Raw genomic sequence first — 16,473 nt, 5'->3', positions numbered from 1 at the left:
TCCTCCTTTTCCCTTCTCTTCTCCTTCTGGGACACCCACAACACGTATATTTGTACGGTTCACATTGTCCTTGAGTTCCCTGATACCCTGTTCAAATTTTTCCATTCTTTTCCCTATAGTTTCTGTTTCTTTTTGGAATTCAGATGTTCCATCCTCCAAATCACTAATTCTATCTTCTGTCTCTTTAAATCTATCATTGTAGGTATCCATTGTTTTTTCCATCTTTTCTACTTTGTCCTTCACTTCCATAAGTTCTGTGATTTGTTTTTTCAGTTTTTCTATTACTTCTTTATGTTCAGCCCATGTCCTCTTCATGTCCTCCCTCAATTTATCGATTTCGTTTTTGAAGAGGTTTTCCATTTCTGTTCGTATATTCACCATTAGTTGTCTCAGCTCCTGTATCTCATTTGAACTATTGGTTTGTTCCTTTGACTGGGCCATATTTTCAATTTTCTCAGCGTGATCCGTTATCTTCTGCTGGCGTCTGGGCATTTAGTCAGATTTCCATAGGTGTAAGATCCCGCAGGTTGAAAGATTTTTCTGTGAAATCTCTGGGTTCTGTTTTTCTTATCCTGCCCAGTAGGTGGCGCTCGTGGCACATGTTTGTCTACGGGTTCCACCAGTGAAAGTTGCTGTGGGTCCTTTAACTCTGGAAAACTCTCGCCGTAGGGGAGGTTCCGCAGCCGAAGTGTCTTGGAAGAGTGCCAGCCGGCCCGGGGGTCCGAACGCGGGGAGGGTCACCAGCGTTGCAGCACGGGAAAGCGCCCGACCGAATTTCCTAGTAGGCCCGGGGCGCCAAGCGTGGCGGGAGGGCACCAGCTGTCACAGCCCGGGAGAGTGCACAGTTCCCAGGCAGACCGGGGAGTCACGTGTTTGGAAGGGACCCCCTGGTCACCGTTCTCCGCAGTCTGGGGATTTCTGACCCAACTCTTTCAGTTGGTCCGGGGGGCCTCGCGTGGTGGGGACGCCAGCTGCCGCGGCCTGAGGGTACCGCCTGCCCATTTCTGCCAGCTGGCCTGGGAAGGAGGAAGGTAGGGACTCCGGCCACTTACCGTCCCGCCCAGGAAAGCCCGCATCCCTTGGTGTTCTCATCGGAGCTGGTTCTCCCAGACAGTGAGCCGTTCCAGGATGGGGTACGCTGTCCCTTTGATCTGCGTCGTGGCTCCGGGAGCTGCTCTGTATTGTCTCTACTCCCCTAGTAGCTGTTCTGAAGGAGGAAAGTTGAGGGGGGCAAGGCTGTCGAGGCTGGTGGCAGAGGAGCCGGTGACGGCGGAAGAGGGCACCGTGGTGGTTGGAGAGCCGCCGGAGCAGGAGGGGGAAGAGAGGGGAGAAGGAGGGCGGGCGAGTGGCCATTGCGGGGTGTGGGCGCCGCGCGGCGGGCCGGCGGAGAAAGAGAGGGGAGAAGTAGGGCGGGTGGGTCGGCTGCTGCGGGGCGTGGGCGCCGCGCGGCGGGGCGGCGGAGAAAGAGAGGGGAGAAGGAGGGCGGGCGGGTCGGCCGCTGCGGGGCGTGGGCGCCGCGCGGCGGGCCCGCGGAGAAAGAGCAGGCCTAATTTTAAGTAGACTTGACCTGTCCTTTGTGGGGTTAAGTTTCATATGAACAAACCTCTAGACTAGGGGTCAGCCTATAGCTTTGGTTATCCACACTGCTTGTGAGAATATCAAGAATTCAACTTGGGGAGGTTGAATTTTCCCCCGTTCTCACCATTCCCTGAAGGGGACTTTGCAAATACTTTTCCACTCACTGATGAAATCATTCTGCGATTCGTTGGGGCGTCACTCTGGACAAACCAACAAAATCTCATGTCCTACCCAAGGCTCCATCTACTTATGTTGTTCACCCAACTATCTACATAAGTTATATTAGGAGATGCACTAGTTAAAATATAAATTTGTACCAAATAAACCTTTTTTTGCTTTAGTCTCACACATAAGTTGAAATTTTAAAATATTAATTACCATCTATTTTCAGCACCCTGCAGTAATGACATTCCTTTGTTCTTCCTCATGCAAAAACATTTTTAAAATTTGTACATTTAGTCACTATCATTATACACTCTAGGCTTTCCTAGATTATACCATCTCAATTCCTAGATTATACCATCTCAATAATACTTGCCGTTTTAAGTGAGAGTTATCAGTTACAGGTTTTGACTTTCTTAGTGTGTTATGGGAAAACTATACTCTTCAAATTTTAAACTGTCAAGATTTGTTCTAGTTTTTATTTTTTTTGATACTTCTGCCCTCCCCCCATTTGAACCTCCACACATATCTATGTCTTTCTGCTATATGTCACCCTCATTCTGGCTTAAAAATGTACTTAGGAACTTATGCTTTGGGCCCAAATGGAGTAAAGGAAACCAGATTTACACTCCTGGCTGTAATAGCAACAACAACAAAATAAAAACCAACTAAACTGAAAGCAGCAAAGTATATGAAATAACAGGTTTTAGACAGTGGACAACAGGCAAGCACAGGACAGTGATCCCTGAGACAGCAGAAACAAACAAGGTGAGACCTATAATTATACTAGTTTACTGACCAGAGAGAATTTTTAGGCTGCAGAGTAGTAGCAAGGGGAAACCTGGACAGATCCCTGCAATCTCGTTGAGTTGGAGTTGAAGTCTGGGGTTGACAAGGTGGCTAGAATTTGGAGAGGAGAAAGCTGCATAAGGAAAGTTCCCAGAGATCTACAGAGGATTCCTCTTAAGTTTTTAGTGCATGTGTTGTTATGAAACTAGAGCAAGAGCCACCTAAAAGGATTAGAGGAAACAATCACTGATTCTTACTCAGGATCAGAAATAGTTTGTATTCCTATCAGCCAGAGTGGAAAAACTTCGTAAGTTGCAGGACCTAAGGTAGAGTACACAGAGGGAATTGCCTCAGTAGTGAACATTTGTAGCGCCAGACTAAAGAATGATGTAGACGTGCCTAACAAAGTTTAAAAGAAAGTCTCAAAAGAATCAGACTGTTTCCAAGTATCTTAACTGCATCCTAGATCAAAGCTCAACAATATTTATAGGATTACCAAAATACCTAGCACTTACCAAGGCAAAATTCACAATGTTTGGTCACTATTAAGAAATTACCAGGTATACAAAGAAGCAGGAGAATACCATCCATGAGAAGGAAAATCAGTCAATAGAAACAGATCCAAAATGACATAGATGATAGAACTAATGGATGGAGGCATTTTAATATTGTAACAGTATTTTATCTATTTAAGAAAGTAGAAGAAAAATTGAGAGTGTTAAATACAAGTATGCAAGATCTTAAAAAGATCCAAGTTGAACTTCTAGAGGTGAAAACTACCAGTGTATGAGGTGAAAAATATTCTACGTGGGACTTACAGCATATTAGACAATGCAGAAGGAAATATTAGTAAACTTGAAGCCATCACAATGTAAATTATTCAAAAGTAAACCCAAGGTAAAGAAAACTGGTGGGAAAAGTGAGTAGAGTGTAAGTGAACTGTGGAACAACTTAAAAGTGGCTAATATACATGTAGTTGGAGACTCAAGAAGAGGAGTGGTGGCAGGGGATGGGTGGGAAAGAAAAAGTTTTGAAGAAATAATGGCTAAGGTTCCTCAAAAAGGTAAGCAAAGAATTATCATATGACCCAGCAATTCCACTCCTAGAGATATACTTGAGAGATGAAAACATGTCCACACAGAAACTAATACACCAAAAATTCATAATAGTATCATTTGAAAATTTCTTATTTTTATACTTCCATTCTTCTTCTTCTTTTTTTTTTTCTTGCATGAGCAGGCACCGGGAAACGAACCCAAGTCTCTGGCATGGCAAGTGAGAATTCTGCCTGCTCAGCCACCATGGCCCACTCCACGTTCTTCTTCTTCTTCTTCTTTTTAAATAAAATGGAACATTTCACGAATTTGCATGTCATCCTTGCACAAGGGCCATGCTATATCGTTCCAATTTTAGTATATGTGCTGCTGAAGCGAGCACCCTGTATTATTTTTAATAGCCAAAAGGTGGAAACAACCCAAATATCCATCAGTGGATGGATAAATAAATTGTAGTATATCCATCCAATCAATATTATTCAGCCATAAAAAGGATAAAATACTGACACATTCTATAACGTGGAGGAATTTCAAAAATATTACATGGCCGGGTCAAGATGGTGGCTTAACAATGTGCGCATTTTAGTTCGTCCTCCGGAACAACTACTGAATAAGCAGAAACAGTACAGAACAGCTCCCGGAATCACGATAGTGACTGGACACACAGCGTACCCCAGTCTGGACCAGCTGGACCGGCTACGAACACCCCCCAGAACCGTGAGTTCCCAAAGCTGTGGCGGCCAGCACCCCTCCCCCACAGGCCGCTTCCCAGAGGGGAAAGGAAAGAACTTTACCAGCAGCAGGGACTGGGCACAATCAAACGCCAATTGTGAAACTAATTAACAAATTCTGACTACTAAAAATAGGCCCCCAGCTTAGGTGAACCTGATCAAAGCAGAGGTTGCTCATTTTTGCCCTGGTGCGAAGGGGGCAGGACTGACAGAAAAAGGGGGGAAAAAAAAGAAGGAAACAGAGGTTTTTGTGGCTGTGTATCTACAAGGGCTTGACTGCCTCTGGATACAGCGGCAGGACTTTTCAGGCTGCAACTGCCCCAGGCACAGGCAGAAGTGAGCTCTTTTGGGGGCTTATCTAGAGCTTGTGCCTTCCCCAGGGGAGGCGTGAAGCCCCACCCAGGTGGAATCCCTCCATCAAGGAATTCAGACACCAGGGCTTGGTAATTTGAAGCCATTAAAACCAGCCTACAACCTCTCCTCTGTCTCCACCATGCCCCCAGCAGGGAGAGTCTGCCAAAGTTAAAGGTACCGCATCATCTTATGCTGGTGGGAACTGCAGTCAGACAAGGGCCACATACTGGGCAGGATAAGAAAAACAGAGTCCAGAAACTTCACAGGAAAGTCTTTCAACCTTCTGGGTCTTACCCTCAGGGAAAACCGACGCAGGCGACTTTCCTCCTGATAGGAAGCCAGTTTGGTCTGGGAAAATCTGGCTGGGGTCTATGATATCTGAGTAGACCCTCCTAAGTGTGTGTCGGGGAAAGGCACCACACAAGCAGGGCAAGAAACAAGAAAACAAGAACTGAAAAATTCTCCTCTGTTAAAAAAAAAAACTTAAGCTAAAGGTCCAGATAAAGCTGAACGGAATGTCAAAGAACAGATAGACAACAAATTCATCCAGCAAGAAAACTCTAGATAAAAGAAGTGAAAGCAATCTCCAGAATAAACTGATTAAGGTAATTAAATGCCTAGATGCCAGCAAAAAATAACAAATCACACTAGGAAAATTGAAGCTATGTCCCAGTCAAAGGAACAAACCAACAATTCAAATGACATACAGGAGCTGAAAAAATTAATTCAGAATGTACGAACAGAAATGGAAAACCTCATCAAAAACCAAATCAATGAATTGAGGGAAGGTATAAAGAAGGCAAGGAAAGAACAAAAAGTAGAAACTGAAAGTCTGAAAAAACAAATCACAGAACTTATGGGAATGAAAAACACAGTAGAAGAGAAGGAAAAAACAATGGAAACCTACAATGGTAGATTTTGAGAGAGAGAACATAGGATTTCTGAACTGGAGGACGGAACATCTGAAACCCGATAAGAAACAGAAACTATAGGAAAAGAATGGAAAAATATGAGCAGGGACTCAGGGAATTGAAAGACAATATGAACCACACAAATATACGTGTTGTGGGTGTCCCAGAAGGAGAAGAGAAGGGAAAAGGAGGAGAAAAACTAATGGAGGAAATTATCACTGAAAATTTCCCAACTATTATGAAAGACTTACAATTACAGACCCAAGAAGTGCAGCGTACCCCAAAGAGAATAGATCCAAATAGACATACTCCAAGACGTTTAATAATCAGAATGTCAGAGGTCAAAGAGAAAGAGAGGATCTTTTTTTTTTTTTTTAATTTTTTTTTTATTAATTAAAAAAAGAATTAACAAAACAATTAGAAATCATTCCAATCTACATGTACAATCAGTAATTCTTAATAACATCACATAGTTGCATATTCATCATTTCTTAGTACATTTGCATCGATTTAGAAAAAGAAATAAAAAGACAACAGAATAAGAATTAAAACAATAATAGAAAGAAAAAAAACAAAAACAACAAAAACAAAAAACCTATACCTCACATGCAGCTTCATTCAGTGTTTTAACATAATTGCATTACAATTGGGTAGTATTGTGCTGTCCATTTCTGAGTTTTTATATCCAGTCCCGTTGTACAGTCTGTATCCCTTCATCTCCAATTATCCCTTCTCTCTTTTTTTTTTTTTTTAATTAACGGAAAAAAAGAAATTAACCCAACATTTAGAGATCATACCATTCTACACATGCAATCATTAATTCTTAACATCATCACATAGATGCATGATCATCATTTCTTAGTACATTTGCATTGGTTTAGAAGAACTAGCAACATAACCGAAAAAGATATAGAATGTTAATATAGAGAAAAAAATAAAAGTAATAATAGTAAAATCAAAACAAAACAACACAAAACAAAACAAAAACCTATAGCTCAGATGCAGCTTCATTCAGTGTTTTAACATGATTACTTTACAATTAGGTATTATTGTGCTGTCCATTTTTGAGTTTTTGTATCTAGTCCTGTTGCACAGTCTGTATCCCTTCAGCTTCAATTACCCATTGTCTTACCCTGTTTCTAACTCCTGCTGAACTCTGTTACCAATGACATATTCCAAGTTTATTCTCGAATGTCCATTCACATCAGTGGGACCATACAGTATTTGTCCTTTAGTTTTTGGCTGGATTCACTCAGCATAATATTCTCTAGGTCCATCCATGTTATTACATGGTTCATAAGTTTATCTTGTCTTAAAGCTGCATAATATTCCATCGTATGTATATACCACAGTTTGTTTAGCCACTCTTCTGTTGATGGAGATTTTGGCTGTTTCCATCTCTTTGCAATTGTAAATAATGCTGCTATAAACATTGGTGTGCAAATGTCCGTTTGTGTCTTTGCCCTTAAGTCCTTTGAGTAGATACCTAGCAATGGTATTGCTGGGTCGTATGGCAGTTCTATATTCAGCTTTTTGAGGAACCGCCAAACTGCCTTCCACAGTGGTTGCACCCTTTGACATTCCCACCAACAGTGGATAAGTGTGCCTCTTTCTCCACATCCTCTCCAGCACTTGTCATTTTCTGTTTTGTTGATAATGGCCATTCTGGTGGGTGTGAGATGATATCTCATTGTGGTTTTGATTTGCATTTCTCTAATGGCCAGGGACATTGAGCATCTCTTCATGTGCCTCTTGGCCATCCGTATTTCCTCTTCTGAGAGGTGTCTGTTCAAGTCTTTTTCCCATTTTGTAATTGGGTTGGCTGTCTTTTTGTTGTTGAGATGAACAATCTCTTTATAAATTCTGGATACTAGACCTTTATCTGATATATCATTTCCAAATATTGTCTCCCATTGTGAAGGCTGTCTTTCTACTTTCTTGATGAAGTTCTTTGATGCACAAAAGTGTTTAATTTTGAGGAGTTCCCATTTATTTATTTCCTTCTTCAGTGCTCTTGCTTTAGGTTTAAGGTCCATAAAACCGCCTCCAGTTGTAAGATCCATAAGATATCTCCCAACATTTTCCTCTAACTGTTTTATGGTCTTAGACCTAATGTTTAGATCTTTGATCCATTTTGAGTTAACTTTTGTATAGGGTGTGAGAGATGGGTCTTCTTTCATTCTTTTGCATATGGATATCCAGTTCTCTAGGCACCATTTATTGAAGAGACTGCTCTGTCCCAGGTGAGTTGGCTTGACTGCCTTATCAAAGATCAAATGTCCATAGATGAGAGGGTCTATATCTGAGCACTCTATTCGATTCCATTGGTCGATATATCTATCTTTATGCCAATACCATGCTGTTTTGACCACTGTGGCTTCATAATATGCCTTAAAGTCAGGCAGCGCGAGACCTCCAGCTTCGTTTTTTTTCCTCAAGATGTTTTTAGCAATTCGGGGCACCCTGCCCTTCCAGATAAATTTGCTTATTGGTTTTTCTATTTCTGAAAAATAAGTTGTTGGGATTTTGATTGGTATTGCATTGAATCTGTAAATCAATTTAGGTAGGATTGACATCTTAACTATATTTAGTCTTCCAATCCATGAACACGGTATGCCCTTCCATCTATTTAGGTCTTCTGTGATTTCTTTTAGCAGTTTTTTGTAGTTTTCTTTATATAGGTTTTTTGTCTCTTTAGTTAAATTTATTCCTAGGTATTTTATTCTTTTAGTTGCAATTGTAAATGGGATTCGTTTCTTGATTTCCCCCTCAGCTTGTTCATTACTAGTGTATAGAAATGCTACAGATTTTTGAATGTTGATCTTGTAACCTGCTACTTTGCTGTACTCATTTATTAGCTCTAGTAGTTTTGTTGTGGATTTTTCCGGGTTTTCGACGTATAGTATCATATCGTCTGCAAACAGTGATAGTTTTACTTCTTCCTTTCCAATTTTGATGCCTTGTATTTCTTTTTCTTGTCTTATTGCTCTGGGTAGAACCTCCAACACAATGTTGAATAATAGTGGTGATAGTGAACATCCTTGTCTTGTTCCTGATCTTAGGGGGAAAGTTTTCAATTTTTCCCCATTGAGGATGATATTAGCTGTGGGTTTTTCATATATTCCCTCTATCATTTTAAGGAAGTTCCCTTGTATTCCTATCTTTTGAAGTGTTTTCAACAGGAAAGGATGTTGGATCTTGTCGAATGCCTTCTCTGCATCAATTGAGATGATCATGTGGTTTTTCTGCTTTGATTTGTTGATATGGTGTATTACATTAATTGATTTTCTTATGTTGAACCATCCTTGCATACCTGGGATGAATCCTACTTGGTCATGATGTATAATTCTTTTAATGTGCTGTTGGATACGATTTGCTAGAATTTTATTGAGGATTTTTGCATCTGTATTCATTAGAGAGATTGGTCTGTAGTTTTCTTTTTTTGTAATATCTTTGCCTGGTTTTGGTATGAGGGTGATGTTGGCTTCATAGAATGAATTAGGTAGTTTTCCCTCCACTTCGATTTTTTTGAAGAGTTTGAAGAGAATTGGTACTAATTCTTTCTGGAACGTTTGGTAGAATTCACATGTGAAGCCATCTGGTCCTGGGCTTTTCTTTTTAGGAAGCTTTTGAATGACTAATTCAATTTCTTTACTTGTGATTGGTTTGTTGAGGTCATCTATGTCTTCTTGAGTCAAAGTTGGTTGTTCATGTCTTTCCAGGAACCCGTCCATTTCCTCTAAATTGTTGTATTTATTAGCGTAAAGTTGTTCATAGTATCCTGTTATTACCTCCTTTATTTCTGTGAGGTCAGTAGTTATGTCTCCTCTTCCATTTCTGATCTTATTTATTTGCATCCTCTCTCTTCTTCTTTTTGTCAATCTTGCTAAGGGCCCATCAATCTTATTGATTTTCTCATAGAACCAACTTCTGGCCTTATTGATATTCTCTATTGTTTTCATGTTTTCAATTTCATTTATTTGTGCTCTAATCTTTGTTATTTCTTTCCTTTTGCTTGCTTTGGGGTTAGCTTGCTGTTCTTTCTCCAGTTCTTCCAAATGGATAGTTAATTCCTGAATTTTTGCCTTTTCTTCTTTTCTGATATAGGCATTTAGAGCAATAAATTTCCCTCTTAGCACTGCCTTTGCTGCGTCCCATAAGTTTTGATATGTTGTGTTTTCATTTTCATTCGCCTCGAGGTATTTGCTAGAAAGAGAGGATCTTGAAAGCAGCAAGAGAAAAGCAATCCATCACATACAAGGGAAGCTCAATAAGACTATGCGCAGATCTCTCAACAGACACCATGGAGGCAAGAAGACAGTGGGATAATATATTTAAATTATTAAAAGAGAAGAACTACCTACCAAGAATTCTATATCCAGCAAAATTGTCCTTCAAAAATGAGGGAGAAATTAAAACATTTTCAGACAAAAAATCACTGAGAGAATTTGTGACCAAGAGACCAGCTCTACAAGAAATACTAAAGGGAACACTATAGACAGATACGAAGACAGAAGAGAGAGGTGTGGAGAAGAGTGTAGAAAGGAAGACTATGAGTAAAGGTAAAAAGAAGGAAAATTAGATATGACATATAAAATCCAGAAGGCAAAATAGTAGAAGAAAGTACTACCCATGCAGTAATAACACTGAATATTAATGGATTAAACTCGCCAATGAAAGACATAGTCTGGCAGAATAGATTCATAAACAGGACCCATCTATATGCTGTCTCTACTCAAAGGACAGGAGTCCAAGGACACAATGGACATTTACACACCAATGTTTATAGCCGGATTATTAACAATTACCAAGAGATGGAAACAGCCAAAATGTCCATCAACAGACAGTTGGCTAAACAAACTGTGACATTTACATAAGATGGAATATTATGCAGCCTAAGACAGAATAAAGTTATGAAGTATGTAATAACATGAATGGACCTTAAGGACATTATGCGGAGTGTGATTAGCCAGAAACAAAAGGACAAATACTATATGGTCTCAGTGATAATAACTGACATTAGTGAATAAACTTGGAATATTTCCTTGGTAACAGAGACCATCAGGAGGTAGAAATAGGGTAAGATATTGGGTAACTGGAGCCGAAGGGATACAGATTGTGCAACAGTACTGAATATAAAAACTCAGAAATGGACAGCAGAATCTTACCTAACTGTAATACAATTATGTTAAAATACTGAATGAAGCTGCATATGAGAATGATAGAGGGAGCAGGGCTGGGGCATAAATGAAATCACAAAGAAAGACGATAAAGATTGAGATGGTGTAATCTAGGAATGCCTAGAGTGTATAATGATAGTGACTAAATGTACAAATTTAAAAAATGTTTTTGCATGAGGAAGAACAAAAGAATGTCATTACTGCAGTGTGCTGAAAATAGATGGCACTTAATATTTAAAAATTTCAACTAATGTGTGAGACTAAAGCAAAAAATGTTTATTTGGTACAAATCTATCCTTTGACCAGTGCATCTCCTAATATAACTTATGTAGATAGTTGATTGAACACCTTAAGTACATGGATCTTTGTATAGGACATGAGATTTTGTTGGTTTGTCCAGTTGATGCCCTGATGAATCCCAGTGTGATTTGATCAGTGAGTGGAAAAGTATTTGCAAAGTCCCCTTCAGGGAATGGTGAGAACGGGGGAAATCTCAACCTCCCCAAGTTGAATTCTTGATATTCTCACAAGCAGTGTGGACAACCAAAGCTATAGGTTGAGTCCCCAGTCTTGGAGTTTGTTCATATGAAACTTAACCCCACAGGGGATAGGTCAAGCCTACTTAAAATTAAGCCTAAGAGTCACCCCAAGAGAACCTCTTTTGTTGCTCAGATGTGGCGTCTCTCTCCAACCAACACAGCAAGCAGACTCACCACCCTTCCCCTGTCTACATGGGACATGACTACCAGGGGTGTGGATCTTCCTGGCAGCATGGGACAGAAATCCCAGAATGAGCTGAGATTCAGCATCAAAGGATTGAGCTAAACTCTAGAATGAGCTGAGTCCCAGCATGAAGGGATGGAGAAAACCTTCTCGACCAAAAGGGGGAAGAGTGAAATGAGACAAAGTGTCAATGGCTGAGAGATTCCAAACAGAGTCAAGAGGTTATCCTGGAGGTTATTCTTATGCATTAAGTAGATATCACCTTGTTATCCAAGATGTAATGGAGAGGCTGGAGGGAACTGCCTGAAAATGTAGAGCTGTGTTCCAGTAGCCATGTTTCTTGATGATGATTGTATAATGATATAGCTTTCACAATGTGACTGTGTGATTGTGAAAACCTTGTGTTTGATGCTCCTTTAGTCTGCCTTGTCAGCAGATGAGAGGAACATATGGAGTGGAAATGAATAGTAGGGGGAACAAATGTTGAAATAGATTTGGTTTGAGATGCTGGGGATCAGTGACGGGAATCAGTGGGAGGTATGACTTGTAGAATTTTTTTTGTGTGTGTTGTATTTTTCTGTTGTCTTTTATTTCTTTTTCTAAATTGATGCTGATGTTCTGGAAAATGATCATGATGGTGAATGTGCAACTATGTGATATTGTGAATTGCTGAGTGTATGTGTTGGCAATGTTTGTTTCTTGTAATTTTTTTAATTAATAAAATTAAAAAAAAAAGAATAACCTCCAGAAAAAAAAAATTACATGAAGTGCAAAAGGTACAAAATGTCACATACTGTATGATTCCTGTTAGATAATATATCCAGATTAGGCAAATCACATTGCCGAAAACAGTGATTAAGAGAGAATCTTTAAAAGTATCAGGGATATAAGGAGAGACATGTTACAAAGTAATAATGATAGAAAGAAGCTGATTTCTCATTGGAAACAATGTAATCTTGAAGATAGTAGAACAACATCTTCAAAGTATTGAAGTCAAAATTGTTCACCTACAATTCTACATTCAACATAGTTTTCAAAAATCAAGGTGAATTAGTGCATGGAACCTTGAGTAGGGCATGAGATTTTTTAGGTTTGTCCAGAGTGATGCCCTGATAAATCCCAGACTGATTTGAATAGTGAATAAAAAAGTACTTGCAAAGTCCCCTTAGGGGAATGGTGAAAGAGAGGGAAAATTCAACTTCCCCATTTGGAGAAGGCCTGGTATTCTTGTAAGCAGTGAGGACACCAGATCAATAGGCCAAACTCAATCTTGGGGTTTGGTCATATGAAACCTATCCCCACAAAGGATAGGCTAAACTTACTTAAAATTAGGCCTAAGAATCATCCCCAGAGAACCTCTTTTGTTGCTCAGATGTGGCCTCTCAGCCAACACAGCAAGCAAACTCACTGCCCTCCCCCTTTCCTCATGGGATATGACTCCAAGGGGTGTAAACGTCCCTGGCAATGTGGGACAGAGATCCTAAAATGAGCTAGGACTCGGCATCAAGGGATTGAGAAAACCTTCTCGACTGAAAGGGGGAAGAGATAAATGAGACAAAATAAAGTGTCAGTGGCTTAGAGATTTCCAACAGAGTTGAGAGGTTATCCTGGAAGTTATTCTTGTGCATTATATAGATAACCCCCTTTTAGTTTAAGGTGTATTAGAGAGGCTAGAGGGAAGTGCCCGAAACTGTAGAGCTGTGTTCCAGTAGCCATGTTTCTTTAAGATGATTGTATAATGATATAGCTTTCACAAAGTGACTGTGCAATTGTGAAAACCTTGTGTCTGATGCTCTTTTTATCTATTGTATTGACAGATGAGTAAAAAATAGGGATTAAATAAATAAATAAGGGGAACAAATGTTAAAATAAATTGAGGAGATTGAAATACTAGCGAACAATGAAAGGGAGTGGTAAGGGGTATAGAAAAAAATAGGGGGAACAAAGGTTAAAATATATTGAGTAGATGGAAATACTAGTGGTCAATGAGAGGGAGGGGTAAGAGATATGGTATGTATGAATTGTTTTCCTTTTTATTTCTTTTTCTGGAGTGATATAAATGTTCTGAGAACTGTTCATGGTGATGAATATACAACTTTGTGAGGATATTGTGAGCCATTGATTACACACCAAGCATGAAATGTTCATACGTTAAGAATCTTTGGGTTGTATATTGATTGATTTTATTAATAAAAATTTTAGAAAAATTTTTAAAAATCTGCCACTGTGGCACAGGTAGAAATTTAGATTTTCTGTCAGAAATATGGACAAGTAATAGAGGCTTATTTGTATGATCTTTACCCCTACTAGAGTGTAAGTTCTATGGAGGCAGAAATTGTTTTCTGTTTACTGCTGTATCTCCAGTGCCTGGTTAATTTCCTTTTGCTCAGTCCTATTTTTTGTGTTGCTGACCCAGGCTCAGCGCTTCTCCAGGTGCCCTTGGTAAAAGCTGTTCTTACAGTTGCTGTCTGGAAGGAAATTTGCTTTCCTTTGTTCTCTCCTTTGGTCTGATGTCGTCTGCTTTCTTAGTTTCCAGGAATTCCCCCAAATTTCTGATTCAACAGTGATACACCTTTTCTTCCTTTCCAGCTCATTTAGAGCTTTAGAAGTTTAAAAAAATCTTTTTTTTGTTTTGTTTTTTTTGTTACCTTTCACTAGGGCAAAAATGTATTAAGAGAAAATACTGTATTAGGTTCTTACTTTATTTTACTTTACTTATTTAGGTTCTTACTTTATTATCTAATAAAAAATGTGGATGAGGATAATTTTTTTTAGATTTTTTTGTTTTAATATTCATATAAGCCTTTGCCTTAGTTTTTTTTCCAAGTTTTATTTTTTTATTAATTAAAAAAAATTAACAACAAACAAAACATTGATGTCATTCCATTCTACATATACAATCAGTAATTCTTAATATCATCACATAGTTGCATATTCATCATTTCTTAGAACATTTGCATCGATTTAGAAAAAGAAAAAGACAACAGAAAAAGAAATAAAATGATAACAGAGAAAAAAAAGATTATACATACCATACCCCTTACCCCTCACGTTCATTTACCACTAGCATTTCAAACTAAATTTATTCTAACATTTGTTCCCCCATTATTTATTTTTATTCCATATATTCTATTCTTCTGTTGATATAGTAGATAAAAGGAGCATCAGTCACAAGGTTTTCAAATTCACAGAGTCTCATTGTGAAAGCTATATCATTGTTCAGTCATCATCAAGAAATATGGCTGCTGGAACACAGCTCTACATTTTCAGGCAGTTCCTCCAAACTCTCCACTACATCTTGAACAAGGTGATATCTACTTAATGCGTAAGAATAAACTCCAGGATAACCTTTCGACTCTGTTTGGAATCTCTCAGCCATTGACACTTAGTCTCATTTCACTCTTCCCCCTTTGGTCGAGAAGGTTTTCTCAATCCCTTGATGTTAATTCTCAGCTCGTTCTAGGGTTTTTTTCAGTCCTTTGATGCTGCGTCTCAGCTCATTCCAGGATCTCTGTCCCACGTTGCCAGGAAGGTCCACATCCCTGGGAGTCATGTCTCACGCAGAGAGTGGGCTTTGCCTTAGTTTTAAGAATAATAACCTATCCAAGTAAACCGTCAGAGACAAAGCCATTGTAAATTTGTTCTTTAACTTTGCTTCAGTAATTGTATGTATTGAGAAGAAAAGCATTGTGTGTATCTGAGAAACAATAAAGGAGGAAATAAACTGTAGCCAAAAGGCAGAGGATCCAATTAGGATTTTCTTTCCTTTCTTGTCTTCATGGGATGAGATATATATGAGCATTGGGTTCATGAAGAACTGTGCTGTCACTGTCAGAGACTTGATTCAGAATTTTGGAATACACTGGAAATGTGAAAGGCATCCTCAATTAAGGGAAAAGTGGAAGAATTAAGGGGAGAGAAAGGAAGGAGTGAGAAGTGCAAGCTGGCTGAGTATTCTGTTATTTTAATTCTGTCTGATCTGAAAGAAGAAAAAATAAATGTATGAGAGTGTATGGAAGTATTTTTCTTCATCTCCCCATTTCCAGTTTATTTCTTGTAGTAGAAAGAAATTACCTTGGAGAAAGTAGGTTATTGAATATAGTATGCTATTTTATATAGATATATAATGTATGTTTTTGTTTTACCTTGTTTTCTTTGTACATATTTATCTCTTATGTATGTATGTTTTGTCTGCAAATAGATAACTCCTCCTATGTGGTATTGGACTTGAGTGTTTGAGAAGTGCCTGGGATTGAGAGTAAGGATGGATATTTTCAAAATTAAGCTCCACTTATATTGCATTTGGTTATGAGCTTTTAAACTTATACCTCCTCCCTTGTGTTTATTTTGTGTTTTAGCTATAGGAGTTTGAAAGTCTATATGGCTCAGTTGTCTGTCTGTCAGTGGTTCATAGAAAGAATGCTGTTGTAATTTTCTCTGCTGCTAACAAAGTAGACACTTTCTCATCTTTCTGAAAACTCACACTTCTGAAAACTCTCCTGTTAGACAGTGGAATAATCTAATGAAAGCAATCTACATTATAACAGATAAGATCAACACAGTAAGAAATATACATAGGAAATTAACAGATAAGACTTTAGATTGACTTCTCATTTGGGGATATCTGACAATTTAGTTTTATTAACTTAAGTTTTAAGTTTACTGTTGGTGAAATAGTAAGCGCTTTCTCGTTTTTCTGTTATATCTCAGGTGCTAGCTGACTAGCACTTTGGAGAGTGCATGCTTATCTGGCATGTTCGTTACAGAAGGGAACTGTGTGTCCTCTGATGAGCTGGGTAGTAGTACCCTTTAGACAGTTCAGTACAGTCAGCTTCATTGTAGATTAATAACCATAGCTACACAGTGATTTTGAAACCGGAATAAACCTGGGGTGGGAAAAAGATGAAAAGGTTCTCTTATGAAACAGAGAAATGTCCTCAGTGTGTTTTATAGGTTTTAGGAATTGTCTGTTATTGCCTTTTTCATGTAA

General features: G+C 38.8%; 1 protein-coding gene and 1 pseudogene across 8 annotated transcripts in view; one reads left to right on the top strand and one right to left on the bottom strand.

Annotated features, from left to right (window-relative positions):
• FKBP5 (FKBP prolyl isomerase 5) overlaps positions 1–16,473 on the top strand; it is a 172,064-nt gene that overhangs the window by 60,061 nt on the left and 95,530 nt on the right. The window contains exon 1 of one of the 8 annotated variants that reach the window (XM_077161584.1): positions 2,059–4,301. The exons of the other annotated variants lie outside the window; for them this stretch is intronic. The gene's annotated coding sequence lies outside the window, so the exon portion shown is untranslated. Of the gene's footprint in view, positions 1–2,058; positions 4,302–16,473 lie in introns of those variants that run through there. 8 annotated transcript variants of the gene reach the window in all.
• LOC143685398 (U6 spliceosomal RNA) lies at positions 3,870–3,966 on the bottom strand (annotated as a pseudogene).

Source organism: Tamandua tetradactyla, chromosome 5 (genome assembly GCF_023851605.1).
Source record: "Tamandua tetradactyla isolate mTamTet1 chromosome 5, mTamTet1.pri, whole genome shotgun sequence".
Taxonomy (NCBI): domain Eukaryota; kingdom Metazoa; phylum Chordata; class Mammalia; order Pilosa; family Myrmecophagidae; genus Tamandua; species Tamandua tetradactyla.
The sequence above is the reverse complement of the archived record's forward strand: the minus strand, read 5'-3'. Positions and strand labels throughout refer to the sequence as shown.